The sequence below is a fragment of the Protomyctophum bolini genome (assembly GCF_963924005.1).
Source record: "Protomyctophum bolini genome assembly, chromosome: 18".
Classification (NCBI taxonomy): Eukaryota; Metazoa; Chordata; class Actinopteri; order Myctophiformes; family Myctophidae; genus Protomyctophum; species Protomyctophum bolini.
This window is the reverse complement of record NC_137879.1, coordinates 25,839,064-25,846,563: the sequence shown is the minus strand read 5'-3', so window position 1 is coordinate 25,846,563 and position 7,500 is coordinate 25,839,064.

The following is a 7,500-nucleotide window of genomic DNA, read 5'->3' as shown; positions in this document are numbered from 1 at the left end:
TCAGGGCTGTCCCTTCTACACGTCAATGAGAGTCAATTATGACATCTGACGCTGTCACCCTCAGCCACCACCATACCTTATCAAATCTACCCATGTCCCATGGCACGAGGAAATATCATGAGCAATTTCTGCCATCACTCTGTCTCCTATCATATTACCCCCTCGTCTAGTAAATTACCATCTGCTTACCACTTCACCCTGCAGTCCTGCATCCCTCCATCTCCCAAGTTCCCAAATATTAACCTCCTCTCTCCCCTCATTCCAAACCTATAGCCATGGCCGAAGAGGTTTACAGACTAGCAACACAGCAGAGCTCAAGACCCTGATGCTAGATAGGATTGTGTGGAGGGCAATGATTCCGGAGTCGCAATTTGGTGTTGGCTAGTCTGAAATTTCCTTTTCTCCTGTCTGATTAAGAATATCAAAGAAGTAATTCAGGGCTGCACAGGCATCTTGGACTGAATGCCCAAACATGCATCATGTATACAAATGTCATATTTCAGTCTGTGCATTATTATTATTATTCTATTGAAGGGATGAATGCTTCCGTTTTCTTTGGTAAACTTCTTGCAGCACCAGTGTTTCCAGTGGTTGTCAGAGGTTGTGATGGAGGAGCGACCCATGGGTGGGATTCATTAACATTCAGAGCCTACAGCCAAACTCATCAGTACACTGTGGTAAGCTGCAGCAACACCTGTTAGGACCCCAAGACACAAGTTAAAGTGATGTGACATGATGTGTCAATTAAAGAACCTCGTGGCAGCGAAGATCTTATGTGAAGAACTAAGAACAAAAATGTTGAGTTTGGTGCATATTGAATGTAAAATGTTACTGCACAAATTTACTCATGCACAAAATGACACAAATCATGAACGCAGTTAGACTGTTCGTGAGTAGACCCATGTAGACCCCCGTGTCCTCCTGATGACTTCACCCCATTTGTTTCTCACAATGCTATTTAGTGTTATTGATTGATTGATTGATAGTTTTATTAGACAATAAGATGCAACTGTACCCAAACAGTACAGGGTACATCCCGGCTCCTCCTGTCTACATGGCGAAGTTCCTTCATGGGCAAGACACTGAACTCCAAATTGCTCCTGATGTGCTGGTTGGTACCTTGTATGGCTTCCGCCGCAATCGGTGTGTGAATGGGTGAATGTAATGCACAATCTATGTAAAGCGCCTTGGATAAAGGCGCTATATAAATGCACCATTTACCATTTACAGTCAAGCACAGCATTGGTCCAAAAGGACAGCACCGAAGAAAGACCTTGCGGTCTTGTTTCCATTCGGGTCCCATGCATTCATTGACACAATGACAACAGTGACAACAAACAGTACGCTTCTCAAACACATTAAATCTACATGTACAGGTTGGAATAGAAATACATTAATAAAACATAAGGGGGGGGGAGCCAATCACCTTTGCAAGTTGATGTTCACACCATTTTGGAATGAATTAAATCTAATAATGGCTTCTTTGAATACTGAGCATACTTTGGAAAATGGTTGGCAGTCATGTCGAGTGAACAGGCAACCAGACCACCATGGTCCTTAGTTTAAATCACTCATAATTATAGTGTCAGCTAATTGCTGCAAGTACACATAAAGGAACATGTCCTCATTGAATAGCAGCAGTCTAATGAGCTGACATTAGCCTTAAATGATTGATTGATTTATTGATTGATTAAAAAAATCATATACATCAGACCATATATTTGTATCTATCTATCTGTCAAAAGGATAAAACAAAAAAAGCTTCAGAACACTGTCTGCAATCGGTTGAACTTGTTAAACTCATTATGGATGGACAACAAGTAAAAGACACAGATGGTCAAGGAACACTAACACATAAAAATCGAAAAATCATTAACAACATACACAACATAAAATAAGCAACAATAGAGATAAATGCTAATTGAACATCAGGCACATAGAACATATATTGTAATTTATTTATAGCAAATCACTCATGTCATAAACTCCTGTCAACACCCCCTCCATGAAGAGCAATCTGCTCTATGCCCTGGAACCTCCGGGAGGAAATGGGGGGTGAATGGTTATTAAAGTGACATGCTGCTATGCAATAATTCATATCTTCATCTATTCATCTAAGATATTAATCTTAATTAATATGGAGTATTGACAAGTAGTAGTCGGCTACCAACGGATTTTATCACATGGTAAGTTCACAATGTTACAAAAGAAAGAAAAGAAAGATGTTTTTCGGTCCTAGCCCCTAAGCTAGAACACTATTTCTCCAGGTATTATGGCATTGGGCACAGAATCGCATATCAGTAGGCTATTGTACATGTGATCACCGATTCCAAGAGTAGTTGTATAAACATTACTGGAGGCTGTTCAACAAGAATGAACTTCTAAATATTTATGATCCAAATTGGGACAACTATAGAGTGTCATGAACTGTGGTGATTAATTATTATGGTGTACCTTTGTTTTGTAGTATCTAGTGTATTTTTGGTTTCCTCTGTTGCTATTATTACCTGTGTTGTTTCACCTCTCTGTGATTACTAGTTTTCTCCACCTGTGTCCTGTTAGACTCCCAGCCAATCCCTATGTTGATTGTCACCTGTGTATGGTTATCCCTGACTACTTAAACCCTCAGTTCATTTTGTTCCCTGCTAGATTATAGACGTTGTTCTGTAGTAGTGTTTTCAGTCCTGTGTGTATACCTTTTTATACATTTCCTGAGTTTTGGGTGAATGAATCCTTCTGCATTTGACCTTTCCTGCCTCTGCTCTGACTAGTCTGCCTTTTGGGTCATACATCTGAGCTGAGCCAATGTTTGTGTTCACACAAACTCGGAAAGCTGGGCATAAGAGGGGCTAGTGCCCATAAAAAATGAACACTGCCGTGACATAGAGGACATAATGCTAGCAACGCTATCAGCCTTTGGCCATACCTGTATGTATAGGCTACTGAATGTATTAGCAAATAGTATATGTCTCTTTAAAAGTAGATGACTACTACATGAAGAGTGTCAAAGATGGACTGTAAATGAAAATCTATGCTATTTTTAAAGCTATTTTTGTGCACAGCTTTGTGTGTTTGTATGTATGAGCACGGAATGTGCTCAGCTGTAATGTATGATGATAAGAGCGCCCCTCACTTCACACGAGTGTGATCTTTAGAGTCTCATTGAACAATGTTCATGTGAAGCAAAGGAGGCGCAGACCGTCGGCGTCGCCACACCAAGGCATTCACACAGCCTTAGCCTTATAGCCTCCATGCTCTGATTAAACGTGATTTTGTCCCTTTTTCAACGCACTGAATCCGCTAGTCTATAGCTCATCTTCACCACTGAACACTGCAGTGTGATATGTGAGGCTTCATCTACAAACAGCTCATTTCTATCGATAGTTCAAGAGTGGACATGTGAGGCCACGCCATTGCAAGATGCATCATCACCACCTTTATTTATAGGGCGTGCAGTTGAGGGCAAGCACTCCTTTTCAATGTATAGCCGAGGTTACACATTAGTGATCATTATACACATTTCCCATCATGCATCATTCTAGCAATTTATAACCCAGGCATGATTAAATGTAGGGTTATCTGTCATGCTACTTTAATGTGTAAATTCACTACAGCTGCATTCAGTTGAAATCTGGACTTGATGATTGGTCACAACTGTCCGTGTTGCAGTGTATTTACTAATGTATACATCATCATCCGTTTCATGTTTTTATGTCTGGAGACTCCCGTCCAGGACCGGCTTCAGACCCTTGGCTTAGATCTGAACCCATTTGATTTGGGAGCCATTGTGACCGCATGCCCTTGCTGATGTCGACCCTAAGGAGGGTTCAAACCCACAGCCATGCGCACGAAAGGCGTGTGCTCTAACCGCTACACTATAGGGCTGCCCATGTATTTACTAGTGTACACACTACATAAAATGTTGAAGAGGATTGGAAAAAAAGACAGCGGAAGACACAAACAGTGATTTGTTCCATGGATAAGAGTGCATGCTAGACTGTCCAGCACTACTCAGCACCATGGATAGCTCCACTCTGCTAACTTTATCTCTGTCTGTCTTTCTCCCACATTCCATCCAACTCACCTCAGAGCCCTATACTCACCTGAGGTCGGTTCTCTCATACGCTTACTGCTATAGAACTGGACTCTTCTGACTCACTCCCATAACAGAAGTTATGACTGTTATGTGTTTCTGTCTGGGCTCCCAAGGGATTTGTTTGTTTTCGTGAGTCCCCCTTATATTCTGCTCTGACTCTCTTCTATCAGATGGGGGTCCGTGACCTATTCAATGCATATCAAACTGGGGGTCCTTGAAATGGGCACAATGTTGAGAATCACTGATGTCATTTTATACTGGTTGAAAATTAGATAAACGAATTTGTTTATCGAGCGTAGGCCCCCCGCTGCGCCTGCACTCATCTACCTCTCCAACCCTCCCTCCATCCGTGGCACCCTTGGCACATGGAGAGTGGAGAGTACACATAGTGAAGTGTGTGTGTGTGTGTGTGTGTGTGTGTGTGTGTGTGTGTGTGTGTGTGCGTGTGTGTGGCAGGCTGGAGCAGTGATGTTGACACAGCAGCCTGGGCCCGTTCTCTCAGATTAAGAGATTATGGGGAGGAGAGGAGAGTGTGGGGATATTGCACTGACTGACTGTCCTTCACTGTTGGGGGACATCTGTTGAATTAGCTGGAGGTTTAACGGCAGCGCGGCAGACCCGCCACGCTGCCGCGCACGTACCCTGACCGACGTGCATTCTCGCTCACTGCATTAATAGGGATTTTAGCATAGGATATTTGCATAGGATATGAAAGGGCAAATGAAACTGCTTATGCCTTTAAATACGATGGCATTTAAAGGCATAAAGAAGGCAGTTAAAATAAGTAAAGAATAGGAAGAATTAATGAATGAAAGAGGCATGTGAAAATCAAAGGTTAAAGTCCAATTATGAAATGACTAAATCTCATTAGTTAAAAAGAGAATAAAAGGATGAATTGGTTGGAAAAAGATATTCTCGGAGGAGTTGTGTGTTAATATTCAAAGTGGGTCTGCATGTCTTTACACTTATCCTCAACCCTTACAGTTATACAGACAAGAACAGGCATGCGGGCAGAGTTTTTAAACTTCTTTGTTTCATAAAATATGTTAAATTATGAATATAAATATATTTGGCAGTTCAGTAACCCTCAGTGCAAATTGAACATAATGGTCTTTGCATTATCCATTTTACACGTACAATGTTCTGTCCTGAAAATGGAGAGAATAATGTTAGCGATGATACATGACATGGCGTGGTGTAATGACTATAGGTAAAAATAAAAATAAACAACCCTGCTGTAAATGTTATGCCATTCTCCCTTCAAAGGTCTCCTGCTGGGAATGGTATAGGATCCAGAGTCAACGCACGTTCAGTCCCTGCGGTAGCGACTCTTACAGGTTGGACACTACTTTATTTTGACGTCGCTCGAAATTTGGTGACGTCAGTGTTCTACGCTGTTTTCTACCGAGGAGGGGAGGAGAGGAGGGGGCAGGCGCTCAGAACGGTGAACCAATAGGATCGACCGCTTATTCCGTGCCGGGATGCACCCACCCCACTAGACCAGAAATCACACGTGTGGCTGAGGCCAGGCTAGTTCAACAGAGTGTGGAACGGGGAGGGATAGCATGTTCCTCCGCATGCATCTGTCATGTGCAAGAAGCTGCTGGTGATGCCATGTTTATCGGAGGAGACGTTGTTGTCTACACTCTCATCCAGACCAACGAGTAGGGTTCATCAGTGACGGGAAAGTACATGTCATGCAGGACTTGAAGACGGAAATGGAATGACTGCAAAATTGGGAGAAAAATAAGATATAAGATCAGCAAGCCTATATAGTTGTGTGTCTAATGTGTTTGGTTATCAATGCAACTTCAATGCCCACCCGAATTCACTGACAGAAACAAAGAATTACATAATTGCGCATTCATCAGAAACAACAATATTGGCATTGGAGTGAATTTGGCTGGGTTGTATCCTGGGTTGTATTTGGAAGGGTTGCATCTGTTTTTTGTATTGCTTATTTTAGATATAAAACACAGACACACTTTAGCGGTCTGTGGTCTTGCGATCCTAGATCATGGGATGGGGCAAGGAGGCAATATATTGTAACATGAGGCACATGAGCTGGGAGGAAGGATATCCACATCCGTTATCGAGGGAAGATGCAGAAGTTCAGGTGAACCATGAAGTCAGGTGACACAGTTGTAGAGAGAGACAGACAGGTAAACCATGACTCCAAACCAGTCTGTTAATGGACAGCCATCGCTGAGACATCAGAGTGAATGGAGAAGTGGCGCCGTTTCCAGCAGGATGAATAAATCAACACGTTCCCCTGAATTAATCTCTCTCAAGTTGGAATTGTATTACAGATGCTGTTAGGACATCTCCATGGTAACAGGAACTCCAACCTGCCATTCCCAAGTGCATTTAGAACCCGGAGACTACAGACTGACTAACCCTGCAGTGCCACATGCACTGAATGCATACACCCACACACACTTACACACACACGCGCGCAAGCACTCACCGAAATACATACAGACAGACAGTGAAAAGACAATCGGCGCTTTGCTATCCTTTCCATTCCCTACCTTCCGCTTATACCGTCTCTCCTCCCAGAAGACGAGAGACCCGATGCAGAACATCAGACATCAGCCCCAAACAAAAACAAACAAACCAAAACATAACAGTTTTGCCGGCTGACAGCACAGTGCAGGAGAACAGTTTATGTGCTCACGTTTTGTGGGGCAGTGTTGCCACTTGTCACGCATGCTCACACGGTCACGCACGCACACACACACACACACACACACACACACACACACACGCACACACACACACACACACACACACACACACACACACACACACACACACACACACACACACACACACACACACACGCGCGCATGCACACGCACACACACAGTACAGTCATTGCAGTTGATGTTGTTTCCTTGGTCTTTCCACTCGGCAGAGGCCAGACGCGTTGGAAGCTGGCACAGCCAGAGTGGGAGAGCCAGGGGGAACGGAGCGCCACATGGCACAGCCCTGGCAGGGCCAGCTGGGGGGGAGGGAGATGGTGAGGGGGGGTGGGGGTGGGGAGGGGTGTTTGGTGGAGGTGTGGGGGGGTTGGAGAGGGAGGAGGGGGTGGGGGGGGGTGGGCGTGCTCTCTCTCGCATCTTAAATTCCTCAACATCTGTCGGACGGGCAGCGCCGCGCATACACGGCCGGGGCTGGTGCATTTACAGGCAGCCGTTTTAATTGGGGGATGGTGCGCGCACGTGGAATCGTGCATCCATGTGTACGTGTGTGTATTGTGTGTGCTTGGGGGGGGGGGGCACACGTGCATGCTTAGGTGTTGTGTGGAGGCACGGTGAAGGTGGGGGTGGGGGTGGGGGGGGGGGGCTTCTGTGGGTGAAGGATATGGAGGGTAAATTTCCCTCGTCCCTGTAGCTTTCGGC